Source organism: Corvus moneduloides, chromosome 4, assembly GCF_009650955.1.
Source record: "Corvus moneduloides isolate bCorMon1 chromosome 4, bCorMon1.pri, whole genome shotgun sequence".
In the NCBI taxonomy this organism is placed as follows: Eukaryota; Metazoa; Chordata; class Aves; order Passeriformes; family Corvidae; genus Corvus; species Corvus moneduloides.
Genome location: NC_045479.1, coordinates 46,561,980 through 46,579,376, shown reverse-complemented (window position 1 = coordinate 46,579,376; position 17,397 = coordinate 46,561,980). Strand labels below are relative to the sequence as shown.

The 17,397-nt window shown below is 39.4% G+C and overlaps 1 protein-coding gene across 43 annotated transcripts in view; it reads left to right on the top strand.

Annotated features, from left to right (window-relative positions):
- The window catches only part of NRCAM (neuronal cell adhesion molecule), a 149,516-nt gene that overhangs the window by 53,919 nt on the left and 78,200 nt on the right, over nucleotides 1-17,397 (top strand). Inside the window, exon 3 of one of the 43 annotated variants that reach the window (XM_032106372.1) lies at nucleotides 13,099-13,203. The exons of 41 other annotated variants lie outside the window; for them this stretch is intronic. The gene's annotated coding sequence lies outside the window, so the exon portion shown is untranslated. Of the gene's footprint in view, nucleotides 1-13,077; nucleotides 13,204-17,397 lie in introns of those variants that run through there. One more of the 43 variants, XM_032106373.1, reaches the window with a different exon arrangement.

The following is a 17,397-nucleotide window of genomic DNA, read 5'->3' as shown; positions in this document are numbered from 1 at the left end:
AGACTGCAGAAGGATGATATGCTTCCACCCATTAATGTCTTTCAAATAGTTGTAAAGGTTATGAAGTAGAGCCATATATTGAATGATGGTGTGGAATAGCATAAAGCAGCCATTCATCCAGTATTAGTTGCCTTGGACTGCTTGCAGAGCCCTGAAGAATCTGACAACTTCAGTTCATGCAGATTAAATGGATTAAGTTTCTTACCATGTATTTTAACATTTTTTTATTATACTTCTCTATGTCTCATTGATTCAGCCAGTAGAATGTTTGCTGTAGAAAGAGTAAAGACAGTAGTTTGTGGATTTTGGGCCTTTGGGATCCTTTCCAGAACAGTGAGGTGGTTCAAGAATGTGGAAAAGTGACATGTTCATGAATTATATTAGTTGATATAAAATGCTGGAAAGACACAAAATATTCATTCAGCCTGCAGATGTTAAAGTGGTTGTGGGATTTAATGGGAACTATAAAAGAGTTACTTTTCTACATTAACATTTGAATCTTGTTTCTTTCCTTACACAGTCCCACAAAACACTACCTGGTCTAAAATACAATTGGTATTCTCAACATTTTCACGTGAATGCTGCTATCAACTTTTAACTTAGTTTATAAGTAAGGTTTTCATCTGAAGGTTTTCATCTGAAGGTTTTGTAAAACCAATTTGCTCACTACAGAAATATCCTTTGTTCAGGCAGTTGAAAATTAACACAAGTCAAGAAAAGCTGATGGAGCATTCTTTTGACTCCATTTTGGCATCCATGTAGAACAGTGATGAACAGCTTATGCCTAAACTATAAGGAAACTGGATCCATGCCTGTTCTTTTTAAAATCAAAGTAGTCCTTCCAAAGTGTTTGATGCTTGTTTTCTGCTATCAAAGAAGTAAGTTATGGAGAGGATTTTGAGAGCTTGATTCTTCATATTGCTGTTCCAAAAATTGTGTAGGCAACCTGTATGAAGTTGCAGGAGGATTTGTAATTGATGCAAGATAATTTTCACTGATGTGACTGTTTCACTTAAAGATCCAAGGAGAATTCTTAGTTTTATTCTTCTCACAAGCACCTTGTAACATGGTCTGCTCTTTACCAAGTGGGACAGAGCACTCATAAGGACCAGAAAAAGCTTCCACAAAACAGCAGCTAGTGTATCAGAGTATTGAGTTCCTATTATAGGGCAGCCCTACACAAGAAGATACCTGGAGTTTGACAGACAGTTTACTCCTTATTACTAATACTTCTTTGCTGCATATGCTTCATACAAGCAGTTGGGTTTTCTTGCATGCACAGTGGCCCATCTTATGGAGTAATAGAAATTCCTGAGTGTCTCATGATTAGGGCCTTGTGCTAGCTTAAACATGAAATGCTAAAGGTCTGCTATACAGGTTTCCTCCTACTCTGTAGGAGCTACTCTGTAGCTGTGTGAGCACTGGAACAGGCTCCCCTGGGAGGTGGTCACAGCACCAGCCTGTCAGAGTTCAAGAAGCATTTAAACAACACTTCCAGGCACATGGTGGGATTCTTGGGACTGTCCTGTGCAAGGCCAGGAGTTGGACTCAATAATCCTGATGGGTCCCTTCCAACTCAGCATATTCTATGATTCTGTGATTCTACCACACTACTGTTGCTGCATCCTTTTTCCATATTCAAAGTCATTATATCTTCTCATCACTGCACAAAAGGCTTGCAGCTTTCTTTTCTGGTTCCATGCTGATATAATAGTGCATTAAACTCTCAGAAGAAAGAATTTAAAAATTTCCATTAGTTTCTGTTGTCTAGGGCAGAGATAACTAGCTGTTTGAATACTATGCTAAATTGTGTCTTTTGTGTTCAATATAATAGGGGACATAGATGCCCAAACCAACAATGTGAATTACTCTTACAGTGTTCATTGCTCGAAAACCTGTGTCTGTTGTTTCTGGGTTTGGCCCAAAGTGTTCAAGTAGGATCTTGTTTCTTGTGTATACAGTATTTCATCTTCTCAGCTTGTTCATTGTCAAGTTATTACTTATCCCTGAGTTGCATAGGGTCCAGCGTTGAATGATCTAACCAGTCAAGAACAAGGTTTTCTTCCCTGGAAAAGTACAAATAAACAAATATATGAACCCCGAGTTGCAGATTGTAGCAGGAAACATTCCTGCACCCATGATTGTTCTTGCAGCTGCAATACTTCTCTTGTAAGTATTCAGCTCTTCTCCTGCACCTGTTGTTCAGTGGAGGGCTCTGCTGTCGGTCTTGCCTTCAGGAGAGCTTCAAGAAGAGATATGGTACAAGAAGTGAGCCTATGAGAGAAAGGTTACGAAGAACACAGGCTTAGGACCCAAACAGACTGTAGGGCAATATGTTGTGTGTGCACTGTACCTTGACAGGTGTCAGCACTTATCTCTGTTATGTGTGCAGTTACCATCCTTGTCTGTTTAGTACAGTAACTGCATATGATGTGGCATCTGACAGTGGCTTCTCTGTGGAGCCTGTGAAATATGGTTGGCACAGCACCTTTGCTCTTAGGCACTCTGTTGCACCCTGCTTTCTTCTCACAGACCTCAGGAAAGCTGATTACTTGACCTGTACTCCTCTCCTGAATTTAAATCACATTGGTTCAGCACAATTTCCATTTTGTCCCCAGGAGGAACCTATTTTGTACCCCGTTGTGTGGCTCCTTTGTTACTTGTACTCACCCAGGTGATAATCTCATTTGTTTTGGATGCATTCATGTCTAATTGAACTTAGCAGCAGAATTCCTATTGTCATTACTAAGTTAGGATATAATTCATTGCCTTTGGGTGTCTGTGGTGAAGTTGCATTCATAGTGGTATATGAAAACTGATGGAATTAGGTTCAGAGTATTTCATTTACTTCCCTAGTTGATTTTGTGAAGCTCTTTTCATCTGTTCTAGTCTACAGAAGTAGGAAGATCCAGACAAAGGTGACTGCTTTTTTCAGCGTAATTAATTTGAAAGGAGAGTGGCCATGACAGGATATGGAAAGATTTCTTCTACGCAGTGTGTTCTGATTTTGGCTTGCGTAGAGTTCATTTTCTTCACCGGGACCGGTATGGGGCTATCTTTTGGATTTGTGCTGAACACAGTGATGATAATATAGAGATGTTTTTGTTACTCTTGAGCAGGGCGTACACAGCGCCAAGGCCTTTTCTGCTTCTTGTACTGCCAGGAAGTTGGAACTGCATGGGAGGTTGGGAGGAGACACAGCCTAGACAGGTAACCCCAGCTGAGCAAAGGGATATTCCAAACAACACCATACTCAGTATATACAGTGAGGGAAGAAGGAGCAAGGGGGGGTGTTTGGAATGATGGCATTTGTCTTCCCCAGTAACCATTACATGTGATGGGGCCCTGCTCTGCTGGAGATGGCTGAACATTGCAGAACAGTGAATTCATTCCTTTTTTTGCTTTGCACAGCTTTCACTTTTCCTATTAAATTGTCTTTATCTCAACCCACGAGGTTTTTGGCTTTTGCCCGTCCAGTCCTTTCCCTGATCCTAGTCATGAGGGAGTGAGGAGCAGCTGCATGGGGCCTGGCTGCTGTCTGTGGTTAAACCACAGCACAGTGACAATTTATACAGCAAACACACTTGGCCCTTAGTTGGGCATTATCACTGGATAGCAGTTACGAAGCCGTTGTTTTCTGTGATACCATAATTCTTCACCATTCATTCACAATAGGAAATGGCTCAAGGAGCACAACATCCTGTGTCTATATAATTAACTTTCTAACATGTGACTTCTCAAATTAGGTATAGCCAGCCAGGTGTTCTTCAAACAGCTGAAACAGCAAAATGTCTTAAAGCCTATCAGCTTGCCTGACCTTCTCCCTGTTCATGGGTACTGCCTTCCCATGACAGAGAGCTAAATCACTCATTTGATATTTCACTTGTTTAAATCTTGTAAATTCCTTTGTTAATTGAGCCAACTGGAAGAGAACATTTGTCCGTAACGTTAGAGGACCCATGGTATGGTAATGACAAAATTAAATTGGGCACAGACCTATAGTGGTGAACCAGAAGCCAGTATAACTTGATGAAGATGGGATGGTTTTGCCACGTGGAACCTAGTCTTATCATGTGAACATCTAGGGATAGAAACCTGAAAGTTCTGGCCCTAAACTTATTAGGCAGAGACAGGAGGAAGGACCTCAGCTTTCAACAGAGCTGAGGTAAAATCTCACTGACCCTAGAATGTAGCTGTGTGGGCACTATCATCAGAGGGGAAAAGTGCTTAGAGTATCATTTTGCATTCACTTGGAATCAGTATTAGAATAGTATAAAGTAGTAGGTGATTTCAGACTTCTAATTAAACACCAGGGATTGCATTCCCTCTGTTGCAAAAGGTGAAATATAATACTTGTGATATGAAAATTCTCCAGTTATGCCTTTTTCTGCAACCCTTGTAAGTCTTCTGTGAAATAGAAAAACTATTACATTGTAAAAGCATCTGTGGAGCATCTACATTTTCAGGCTTTTATTAAATGGTTAATCTATATGGGATTTGTGGAATCCAAATCAGAAACATTGCTAAATAATGGATGCTGAGGAAAACGTAATCTCATGTTTATTCCACAGAGGCTTTTGGTTTTGTTTTGGGATTAATGAACTCTCACAGGCCTTCTAAAAATTAGCAGATGTGAGTACTGTAATAGCTCAATAATGTAATCTGTCTGGCATCAGGAGCCCTCTTTTGCAGCAGCAAAGTGTCTTTTGATATGTGATGTGGTCTGATAATGTTATAGTGCTCTCTGGCTTCACCAGAGAGTAAATGACTGAATATCAGCAGTTCGTAAAGCCTTTTAATACTGCTGAAAGAATAGATAATGCCAGTGTACAGTACTAGAACAAAACAATAAAGACTGGGATATACAAAAGTTGATGGCCACTCTAGTTTCTAAAATAATTACAGTTCATGTGATTTTGGCTTTTACAGCTTTGGAGTATAAATTATTTTTCTTTTTGTTGAATTTCTATGAAGTGTTATTCATGAAACACATTTCTGCAAGAAAACTGTAAAATGTTTAGCCACAGAAAGCAAAAACAGTTCTTTGAAACCTGCCATCTAGTCATCTGTCCGTATATTCATTAGTTTTTGAAATGCCACCAAAGCAGACATGAACTAAAAAGGAAAAAGTTGTTTTGAAAGATGATATATCCTTCTCATGTTAAAATTTATACTAGAGTTTTGTAAGGAAATGACTGACCTGATGTAGTGGCAAGATGACAGAAGAAATTGAATATTCTGCCTGGCAAAATAAAAAAAAAAAAATTGAATCTGTGAATTATTCACAGAATGCTTTTGTTTTGTAATTCCTTTAAAGCAGATAATGATAGTGTAGAAAAAAGGATGGGCAGACTCTCTGGGAACAGTGGAAAGCCTCTTTTGTGTCTACCTACTGCAGCACTCTCTGTCAAAAGGCAAAAGGAAAGGCTCTACCTACTGTTGCTGCCAGTACCTCTGTACAGAAAAGTTTACTTTCTTTCATCAGGAAAAGTGAATGTGCTTTCCATTGCATTCTGTAGTCAGTAAGATCATGTGTAAATTAATTTTGTATTTCTGAGTATAGCACCTTTAAACCTACAATTAGCTTAGTAGAAAACTTCCTGCAGAAGTTCTTGTGCCCATTGACATCCTTCTATTATTGTTAGTAATGCATGTGGTACTTCTTTCATGTTTAAAGTACTTGTCTACCTTTAGAGAACAAAATAAATGTTTATTTATTGTTATGAGATAAAGCTTCCTGATGCTGATAGATTTACTTAGCCACTGCAGTTTGTCTTGACAAAGCTAACCTGAGCTAAATGCTTTTCCACTCAGAAACATTTCTCCACAGAGAAACCTCCAAACAAATAAAGGATTCCTACAGATTTGAAAAGATGACAGCTGGCATGTGTGTTCTCACTGACAACACTGAAAGAGAGGGAGAAGCTTAAACAGAGCCTAAAAAGTGTCAGTGGCCTGGGCAAAGTGGAGGCAGTGAGCTGCTCCACTAGGGTGCTGCCTGAAAAGACCATGAAGCTTTGAGCACGAAAATAGCACTGGATTAATTTTTGAAAGAATGTCACATTGGACTCTTGTAGATGAATTAAATGTGTTTTTAAAATCTCCTTTTTGGAATAACCTACACAGTGGGATGCCTCTTGGCCAGCATTCATGTCAAAAGCAGTATTTCTCTTCTTTTACTGTATTGACAGTGCTTTAAGAGTTTCTTTTTTCTTTTTTTTCTTCCTAAAAGGACAGAAACAGTTGAAATTAAATTAGTAACTGGAACCTTTTGCAAATCTTTATTCTCCTATGAGGTTTTCTTTAACATGGCACACAGCTTAGCTGATTATTTGGCAAAAACAGATTTAAAATTCTGATATTGGGTATTGACCCAATAGTTCTAATGGAGAATGTTGGGTGAATTCTCCTGATTTGTCACGTTCTAGAATATTATATTAACCTAATAAATTTTCTGTCAATGATCTGTCTTTCTTTGCACCCCTTTTCCATAAATACCTTAAATATAATTTTTTATATTCCTTTTTAATAGCTGATTTGACTGTTGGGTGACTTAATGATAACATTTGCAAACTAGTGTGCAAATAGAAAAGCTCTGTTATGCAAGATGTATTTAAGATTCAGTGAGCACAGGAATTGCAATCAGGGTGGTTTTCTAAAGTAGTGTACTCATCACAGCAACAAATTCTCATTATGTTGAGAAATATAGCTCCAATTTGTTACAGGGCAGACTAAATATTTTTGTGTGTGTGTATGTATCTATATGTATATATAGATACATACACACACATGTATTATTAATTCTATAAGTATATAATGTTAGTAACATTATCACTTATGTATACAATAATTTTTATAGAAGAATTGAATGATTTGGGTTGGAAGGGACCACAGGCAGGGACACTTTACACTAAACCAGGTTGCTCAAAGCCCCATCCAGCCTCTCCTTGAACACTTAAAGGATGGGACATACACACCTTCTCTGGGCAACCTGTTCCAGTGCCTCACCATCTTCACAGTAAAGAACTGCTTCCTAATATCCAATATAAACCTACCTCTTTCAGTTTAAAACCACTGCCCCATGTCCTGTCCCTACTTGCCCTTGTAAAGAGTCTGTGTCTAGCTTTCTTGTAGGCCCCTTTAGGGGCACTTGTCTCTCTGGAGCGTCCTCTTCTACAGGTTGTACAACCCCAATTCTCTCAGCCTGTCTTTATAGGAGAGGTGCTCTAGGCCTCTTATCATCTTTGTGGCCCTACTCTGGACTTGTTCCAACAGGTACACATCTTTCTTGTGTTGGGAACCCCAGAGCTGGATGCAGCACTCCAGGTGGGGTCTCATGAGGGCAGAGTAATGGGGGAGAATCTCTTCTGTCACCCTGCTGCCCACGCTGCTTTCATGCAGCCCAGGACATGTTTGGCTTTCTGTGCTGCAAGTGCCCATTGCCAGGTCATGTTGGGCTTCTCATCACGAAAACTCCCCAGTCCTTCTCCTCAGGCCTGCTCTCAATCCATTCTTTGACCAGCCTGTATTTGTGCTTGGGATTGCCCTGATCCAGGTGCAGGGCTGTGCACTTGGCCTTGTTGAACTTCCTGAGGTTTGCACAGACCCACCCCTCAAGCCTGTGAGGGTCCCTCTGGGTGTCATCCCCTCCCTCCAGCCTGCTGACCACAGCACAGAGCTCGGTGTCGTCAGCGAACTTGCTGAGGTGCGCTCAATGCCAGTGTCCGTGTCACTGACAAACATGTGACACAGTGCCGGTCCCAACACCGACCCCTCAGGAACACCTGTTGTCACTGGTCTCCACTTGGATATCAAGTCTGATCACAGCTCTCTGAATGTGACCATCCAGTCAATTCCTTATCCACTGAGTGGTCCATCCATCAAATCCATTTATCTCCAGTTTAGGGACAAGGATATCGTGCAGGGCAGTGTCAAATGCTTCTCACAAATGCAGGGAGATGATGTCAGGTGCTCTTCTCTTACCCATTGGTGCTGTCATCCTGTTGTTTGTCAGGCACAGTTTACTCTTAGTGAAACCATGTTGACTGTCACCAGTCACCTCCTTGCCTTCCATTTGTCTTAACATTGTTTCTGGGAGATTCTGCTCTCCATGATCTTGCCAAGCACTGAGGTGAGACTGACCAGCCTGTAGTTCCCTGGGTTTTCCTTCATTTCCTTTTGTAAAATGGGGGTTATATTTCCCCTTTTCCAGTCAGGGGGATCTTGACTGGACTGCCACAGCTTCTCAGATATGATAGATAGTGTCTTAGTCATAATCTTCCTATCTTTAGAAATAAAAGCTTTCAAATAGAAATGTTATGCTATTTATAAAATACATCCTGTTAAATATATGTGAAGGATGGTACTACGTTAGAATTATTTTGCAGGAAACTGCATACATTGGTGTATGGTAATTGCCTATACTTTCTTGAATTATTTTATTCCCGATAAACCAAATACAGTCATTTATTCAAGTACGATTTAAAAGGTTGGTGGATATAACACTCAGGGAAATCCAATAAAGGTTTGACATTCCTTTTTACATGACTTATGGAGTTTGCAGAATATATTACTTCTCTTCAAAATTAAAAATTCACTTATCTAACAGCCTACACTCGGAGCAGTGCTGCAACTCATTAGAAAGAAATATAAGGACAGGCTTTGAATCATAAAGATAGGAAAAATAAAATGTCAATGTTTTTTAGTAAAAATATACAGTGAAATTTATGAATGCATCTTTCATTTTAGGAAATGTGTCTTAGACATGGTGAGAGAAAAATCAATATGGACTTTAAAGGCTGCTCTGCTCTTGTGATACTGACATGTCACAGGAAGTATGTGAGGGCAGGAGATCCAGTTCTGTTCTCTTCTTCACTGTGTGTGTTAGAAGAAATTCTGCTGAGGATAGTACAATTCTGTACATGTGAAGCGTTATGAATAAAGCAGATCTCAGTCCAAGTTAGTGATCTTGTTAGCGAGATTGTTACATCTGGAGTCAGTTTTCTACGAGGTAGAAATTTTAATGTAGGATTTTTAATGTTAGGAGTACTGTAGGATTGTTTGTTTATGGCATCCAGCAGTTGAATGTATTTAAACCTGAAAGTTATACAATCTGGAAGAAAATGGGATGCTATAGTGAAAAGTAATTTAAAAAGAATGGCTGTGAATCACAGACACATGGAGAAGCTGTGTCCTTGCTGAAGGTCATGGAAAAGAATGTCTGAATGAGAGTCATTCAGAATAATCAGCTGTTCAAAATACTGGACGGCTGATTAGTCTGAATGAAAAAGCCAAGCATAAACAAAATTTGAAGACTGTGACAGAATTCCTTGGGAAAAGCAGTAAGTCTGCAATTCTGAGTTCTTCCCATAGCAAAGTAGGAGAAAAGAAAGCCTGTTTGTGAGGCTGTCTTTGGGGAACGTATTTTAACTTTTATGTTATGTTAAACGTTTTACGTTTAACTTTGTGATTTGAAAAATCAGTGTATGTTGCTGACTACCTATTCATTGAGCCAAATGAATTAAATCAGAGATACTAGGTTCTTTATTTGATTTTTTTAATTGGTATTACATACCTATTTTCAGATGTTTGACTGTACTTCAGAAGTAATTGTCCTCGGGTTTGCGGAGTATTCCCCGCCAGTGCTTCAGTAGGGAGGAACAGAGTCAACTGTAGAGTACTTCAGTATTGCATTCACCTCGCTCAGATCCATGAAGACTTAGGCTGGGGGTACAGTTTCACGTGATGCTTTACCTTGTTTAATTTCAAAAGAGGTAGTTCCTTTGAGGAGATCTCTGTCATATCAGAACCTAGTCTTTTCTTGCAGAGGTTTGTTTTCTCTTGGATCAATGAACTGATGTAGCTCACTGGGGATGCCACAATTCTTAAATGCGAGGGGAGAGGGCAGGATCTTGCAGTGAGGAATGGAAGAGCTCAGGACCTCTCCGTATCTTCTTGACAGCTACTTCTCTTTAGATCAGAGCAAGTCTAGTGGGAAAATCCACCCTTAAATAAAGTACCAACTTTTTCATTTAAGTAAAAGGAATGCTGGAGGGAACACTAAGGTCTGGTTTTGCAAAAATAAGGGAGTATAGCTAGTGAATGGATCGTCCTAATTCCACCTGTTGACACACACACAGACACAGACACACGCATGTTCTATTTCAAATTGTGGAAATAATTTTGCTACATAATTCTGTGACTCTGCCCAGCAAGCCAAAGAAGAAAAGTCGTTCTAGTCTCTGTGAACTTCCCTTTTTCCATACCTGCAATTGTTTAGGGTATATGGAAGATTTAAGTACTGAAAAGTACCGTCTAATAAAGTACTTCAGTGACCAAGAGATGACAGTGATTTCTGGCAAATAAAGGGGAAACTACTTTTCTAACCTGGCCTTTAATGCTTTTATAGCAGCAAAACCAGTTGTATAGCTAAGTTCATTTCTACCTAGCAGTCAGGTTAGTTCAGGTTTAATTGTATTTGTTTTCTCAACACAGATTTTACTGGGGGCTTCTTTTGGTGCAGGTGTCTTGACTCAAATACATTGAAGTGGTTCCTTTTGTTGAAACAGGAGTTTAACTACACTTCTGTCCATTTTAAATCTTTGAATCTTTCCTTCCTCTTTCTGTTCTCCCCCTGACATTCAATATCTCTGCCAAACCAGTGTAATGACTTAGGTAAACTTTCTCTGATTAAACACGTGTGAAGTTCAGAGAGTCTTGATCATGCCAACTCCTGACTTCATGCCTGGAAATTCTGGTTTTTGACATTAAACAAAAGGTATATCATACTTTTCCCAGCATATACTGATATGAATACATCTTACAGCATTGAAAATAGCCCAGATTATCAGCCGTTGTGGAAAAGAAGGAATGTGGTTTAATTAAGCTGAAATTTATTATCTTATCTGGCAACTACCCAGCAGCAAGCATTATATGTGAAAATCCATTTAATCTGTTGGACCCAGCCTAATGCTGGGAACTCACTATCAAGATTAAAGAAGAGTGAGAAAAGATCTTATTTCACCTTTACCTTCTCCATGATTTCATGGAGGATGCTTCCAGGCGACTCCTTTGTAAAGAAACCAGCTCCTGTTACAGAATGAGTTATGAAGTTAAAAATGAGACATGGGTATGAATGCAGAAATCCCTGTGATGCACTGTGAAAACCTGTACACATTTTTAAAACAATGGTAAAGGGTACAAAAAGGTTGGTTGCCTTTGTGTCCTACTTGCATTTCAAATGTGAGAAAACCAAAACAGTTTAAGATATCAATCTTAAAGGAGACACAGATCCTTTCCCTTTTCTGCTATTTAAGTTTATAGGAAAAATATTCATATGCCCTCCTGAAAACCTCTAAATCTGTTGATGCCTGTTCACTGCTTTTTCCTCTGGGAAGAGGAGTCTTGCAAGGGTTTCTTTCCTCATTGCTGTCTAGTGACTGCTGCACGGGTACCCAACGTGACATAACCCCTTCCATAAATTTGATCCAATTTCGTCTAAAATTCAGTGCAAAAGCCCAACAAAACAAAGAAAACTCCAACCAAACCCACAAATGTAGAAAACCTCAGCATACCCCCCACACCCTCATCCTTAGGACTTTCTATAGGTCTTGAATGAGTAATACTGTTTTTATGCATTTAGAGATGAAAGTTGATTTGCTACTTTAAATTTGACTCTGACAGGAAGTGAAGCTATTAATTTCAAGTTAAATGTTGCCTGGAAAATTTGAACCTAATTGAATTGTAGAATATAGTTATGAACTTAACTTGTTGTTTAGACTGGAAACTGTTGAACTACTTACCAAATCATTGCAGTGAAACACCTTGAGTCAAGTTTCTGCAAGGAAGGAATGAGGACTGGGAGAGGGGCTGCCTTAATTTTGCAGCCTGGATTTGCCAGCCAGTCTTAGGTATTGTAACCGACCTCTATGAGAAGGTATTATTGAGTTAGTATTTTCTCATTCTGACAGTAAGAAAAGCCATGCCCAAGCCCTCTTCTTCAAGGTGAGGTAGACTGTTCTTACTCAAGGTCTGATTAAGGTTTTTTCCCTTGATGGGCTTTATTTCCCATCACTGTTTCTCTTCATAGATGGCTATGCTCTCAGCAGCATGGAGAATAGCATTTGTGTCAGTCTGGTGGAGCTGGCTAGCTTACAGCTTTTGTGGAAGAAGGCAGCCCCTTTCTGTCTTCTAGAAGGAATGGTGCTTAGGTGAAATCAGGGCGAGGGAGGGAGGATTGCAGTACATTCACAGCTGCTTGTCTAAGGAAGGTCTTGCCTTGATTTCTTGCTCCTTTTTGGAAGGAGGCCCTCCAGTTCTGCAGTGTGCTCACATGGTGACACCCTCATAAACATCAGGAACCAACCTGGTGGGTAGAGTTGCCTTTTTGTTTGTGCTATGTCCATGTGGTCTATGAAGCATTTCCCAGGAGCCCTACCTTAGGTTTCTACTTCTTCCCATAGACCATATGGAAAATTTGGTAAGACATCGCCATTTCCATATGTCTTGATTTCCAGAAGTGCTGCTTTGAGATACGTTCTTCTTTTGAGCAAATCTGAATTGGGAATTGAAGCAGTGGAACCCTAGGGAATAATGCCTGGAGGGAAGTTAAAGGTCAGACTGAAAACCAGACTGGTTTTAAAGATGTAAGAACAGAAGATCAAAAATTACTTTCTTCCCTATGGTGCAGTAGTTTCTACATGTCCTTACAGACCCAATTAAAATAACATTTGATTAAAATGAATACAATAAAGAACAGTTTTAAGTGGTACTATATCTCTGGATAAATTGCAAAACCACCAAAATTTAATAATATATTAAAGATTAAAGAGTACTTTCTGGTTTTAGTTATATTACAGTTTCTCTGGTGTATAAGCAGTAAGGCAACTTAATGTAAAATTAAAAATCCTGGGACAACAGCATCTCTCTCAGTTCAAATCAACATGTCTGAGAAAATAATTTTGACCTTTAATGTTGATTTATAGCAATTTTTCATTCTTTATGTGCTGAAATCCAAAACAGTGTTATGCTAATATAGCTGTATCACCTGCAGGTGTTGCTTGAGAGTCAAGTGAACAGTCCTTTGTGTTTTCTTTGAAGGATCAGTATTTCAAGATGTGTGAAGGAGAAGGGTCTGACTGACAAGCTGCCTTGATACGTTGTTATTCTAACTATGACTGGATTGACTGAAAATTGCCTCAAAGAGTAAGATAATTTATAAAAACTGTAAACCATAGCCAAGTGTTTGAAGTAATCAAAGCTAATGAGGAATGATTTATTTTCACTTTTTAAATGTCTTGCCTTCACTGTTATAGTTTCTTGAAATTTCTGTTTCTGAAACATTCATATTTGGTACTGCATTTTCATGAAAAACATGCATTAGATGTTATAACTGCAAACAAATTAGACCTGGCAAAATTGAGTGAAATAATTTTTAATAGTTGTGCTGTGAGAAATTACTCTTAGTGTACTTGTGTAATTGGAGAGAAATTTGGTTTTCATTTTTTTTTTTTTAATTTGCTCAATTTCTATGTGTGTCTAGAAATTGAGCAAATAACCTGGCTTAGGAAAAAATGGAAGTTTGGAAAGAAAATGGATACATAATTATAAAACAGTGCCTTTTCATGAGAATAGGAATTAATTTCATTTCAGTGCTGCCTTGTTTCTCTGCCTAGACATATTGTCATAAAAAGCAGATATTACTTTGGAAGCCTCATTGTGTAATACAAATATTATATAGGTATAAATGTAAATAAGCTATTTTTATTTTTGAATCATTAAATGTAGTCATTCTCTAGTGTGAATACAGTAGTACAGTTATCAGTCTGCTAGTACCAATTTACAGTCTGGTTTACAAGTTGTGTAGTGAAGTGCTTTTGCAGAACTAGCAACAGAATTTCATGAATATATTTTTTTTAGTTATTTGGGGATTCTGTATTGTGTTTTCCTCTTGCAATGCTCCTTTTCCTTCACCTTGAAGAATCTTTCTTTAATTCAGTATTTAGTATTATTTTGTGGAAGGATATCATATATGCTTGCAATAGTATTCACATAATGAGTGAGAGAGAGTACTTTTAATGGAATAAAGTTTTTAGTCATCCATTGGAATGACTGTGCAGAACTGTGATGACCTTAATTTAAACAGAAAAAAATACTATTCTTGCAATGTGTGCTGTTCGCATTTGAGATTTTGATATAAAGGATAAAGTAGTTTTAAAAAGTCAAAGAAAACAGTAGTGAATATGGCAGTGAAATTTCTTTTAAAGAAATTTCTTTTATCTCCTCAGTGGTAATATGAATGTGAAATTCAAATGATTCTGTGAACAATGTAAATTTTTACATCAAAGTGTAATGTTTACTTATATAATAGATGTGAAGTCCTGGGTAAAATTTTTTTGTTTCATTAATGAGGAGCACAGACATACAAAAAAAAAAATGCAGGGAAAGCTATTTCCCAGTTACGGGACAAACGGGATTAACTTCTTGATGAATAAATGAGCTTTTTTACCCTTAAGGTTTGAATTAATGACTTTATAAAAAGGCATACTCCGGCTCTAGTTATTTGCTTTGTCCTATTGTGCTGGCTTAAATTGCACCTGAAATTACATTATTTCAGTGGTTTTAAGTGCCTTCTCTGATTCTTTTAAATGGAAAATTGAAAATATTCTTAACATAAAAAATATATTTCAAATGAAAGAGCAACAGCATGGAAATGTGGGTTAGCACACCCAATTTAGGTTTCAGTTTTTTAATGATGTTTTAAAACTCTATTAGAAGTGCAAGATTTATTGTGAGAATTAAGCTGCAGGGTTTTATTTTTTGATACATTAAACTGAAAAATACATTCAACTAAAAGCCATACTAATCCTTTAAATCATAATAGCAGAGAAATTTTTCACATTTACGTAAATGTGAAATGCATAAAAATAGACATTAATTTATATTTTTGAACAAATTCTCTTTTTCTGGTCTTTGATAATGCAGATACAAGAAAATGGCTGGGGAACAGAGAGTTAACGGAATCAGCTGGAGTAAAGATTATAAAACAAATCTTAATCAAACCAATATTTGATTTAGCCAAATGAAGCCAGTCAGAGATTTGATTGAATAACATTGGCAAAATGAAGGGTAAATCCTAAAAATATGAATTTTAGTAAATTATATCTGTTATTTGAAGTCTTCCCCCTAGAATAACATAGCAACATGGGTCTGTCCGTTTGCACAGATGTGGTTTAATAGTCAGTGTCAGTAAAACTGGCTAAAATCACACAGTTTGTCTTAAACAGGAAGAAAGATATAGTAGTAAATGGAAAGAAGATGGTAGTTCTGGATAAGAATAGACTCCAGGGAGAAGGAATAACGGGTGCAATGCTGGTTCATCCAAAATGTCATCTATGCTTCCGAAGTTTTGATCCAAGGCACTCACCCTGCTCTGAACTGAAAATGTTCATTTTTACAGAATCACAGTATGACAGAATGGGTTAGGTTGGAAAAGACCTCCAAGATCGTCACATCCAGCCATTAACCCAGCACTGTCAAGTCCCCCACTAAACCATGTCCCAAAGTGCCACATGTACACGTCTTCTAAATACCTCCAGGCATGGCGACTAAACCACTTCTCTGGGCAATCTGTTCCAGTGCTTGACCGCCTTTTCCGTGAAGAAATTTTTTCTCATATCCAATCTAAACTTCCCCTGGCACAACTTGAGGCCATTTCCTCTTGTCCTATCTCTTGTTACTTTGGAGAAGAGGCCAACCCCCACCTCGTTACAACCTCATTTCAAAAGGTCCCACTTCAGCCCGCTTTTCTCCAGGCTAAACAGTCCCAGCTCCCTCAGCTGTTCCTCATGAGATCTGTGCTCCAGACCCTTCACCAGCCTCATTGCCCTTCTCTGGACACACTCTAGCACCTCAGTGTCTTGCTTGTAGTGGGGTGCCCAAAAGTGAACACAAGATTCAAGGTGTAGCTTCACCAGTGCTGAGTACGATTGAGAAGGACAATCCCTGCCCTGGTCCTGCTGGCCACACCATTGCTGATACAGGCCAGGATGCCATTGGCTTTCTTGGCCACCTGGGCACACACTGGCTTGTGTTCGGATGACTGCTGGCCAAAACCCCCAGAATCCATTCCCACTGGGCCACTTCCGAGCCACTCTTCCCCCAGCCTGTAGCACTGCTGGAGGTTGTTGTGACCCAAGTGCAGGACCTGGCACTTGGCCTTCTTGAACCTCATGGCCTTGACCCATCGATGCAGCATGTCCAGATCCCTCTGTAGGGCCTTCCTTCCTTCCAGCAGAGCAACACTCCCACCCAGCTTGGTGTCGTCTGCAAACTCGCTGAGGGTGCACTTGGTTCCCTCATCCAGATCATTGATAAAGATAATGAACAGGAGGAGCCCCAATACTGAGCCCTGGGGAACACCACTGGTGACCAGCTGCCAACTGGCTGCCATTCACCACCACTCTCTGGGCACAGCCATCCAGCCAGTTCTTTTACTCATCAAAGAGTATGCTCATCCAAGTTTTTCCAGTTTTTCCAGGATAGTGCTGTGGGAAACAGTATCAAAGGCTTTAATAAAGTCTAGTAGACAACATTCACAGCCTTTCCCTCATCTGCTAAGTGGGTCACCTTGTCATAGAAGGATCTCAGGTTGCTCAAGCAGGACCTGCTTTTCCTAAACCCCTGTTGTGGCTGGTCCTGAACCCCTCATTGTTCTGTATGCGACACATGATGGCACTCAAGATTATCTGCTCCATGATCTTCCCTGGCACTGATGTCAGGCTGACATGGCTGAGTTCTCTGGATCCTCCTTCTCACCCTTCTTGTAGATGGACATCACAATAGCTAACCTACAGTCAACTGGGACCATCCCAGTTAGCCAGGAGTGCTGGTAAATCATGGAGAGTGGCTCAGTGAGCACTTCCACCAGCTCCCTCAATACTGTTGGGTCAATCTCATCCAGCCCCATTGACTTGTGTGTGTCTAAGTGGTGTAGCAGATCAATGACCATTCCCTCTTGGATTATGGGGGCTTCATTCTGCTCCCTGTCCCTGTGTCCCAGATCAGGAGGCTGGGTACCCGGAGGACAACAGGTCTTGTTTTTTAAGACTGAGGCAAAGAAGGCATTTCAAAGAAGTATCTCAGCTCTTTCCTCATCCTTTGTCACTATGTTTCACCCTGTATCCAATAAAGGGTGGGAATTCTTCTTGGCCCTCCTTTTGTTGCTCATGTAGTTATAGAAAATTTTTTATTGTTTTCTACATCAGTAGCCACATTAAGTTGTAATTGGGCTTTGGTCCTTCTAATTTTCTCCCTGCCTAACCTCACACTGGCTTTGTAATCCTACCAAGGTGCCTGCCCCTTCTTCCAAAGGTCACACGCTCTCCTTTTTTCACCGAG